Here is a 463-nt window from a genome sequence, read left to right on the forward strand (position 1 = left end):
GCCATAGAACACTCTGGGGTCTTCTCGGATATGATTTCTCCAACAGTTCCCACCCACCTTCTTCTCCACATACCTCAGAGAGGGATTCCTTCTGCCAAAAGCTACCAGATCAAAGGCACTCATATCTACACTGGCTGTAAGTCAAAATATTCATCCATTAGTTTAATGGGAACAAGTCTCCACTGGCACTAGATCAAAGCAAGTGAGTCCCCATCTACATTGGCTAAAGGTGAGTGTGTTCCCTTGTACACAAGCTAAAGCGAGTGAGTCCTCATCTGCACTGGTTCAAGGTGAGTAGGTCTCTGTACATTGAACAGGAGAGGGAGGCACAGTGGTGCAGGCCTTAGAGAGGATGCCTGGTGGGCTCCAGCCCTCACTCACAGACACCCCCCACCCCGTTTGTTAGATCAGTTTTTTTTTAATCTTTAGAATATCAATTTGACTATGCAATTTGAGAGAAACA

This window comes from Marmota marmota, unplaced genomic scaffold, assembly GCF_001458135.2.
Source record: "Marmota marmota marmota unplaced genomic scaffold, marMar, whole genome shotgun sequence".
NCBI lineage: Eukaryota > Metazoa > Chordata > Mammalia > Rodentia > Sciuridae > Marmota > Marmota marmota.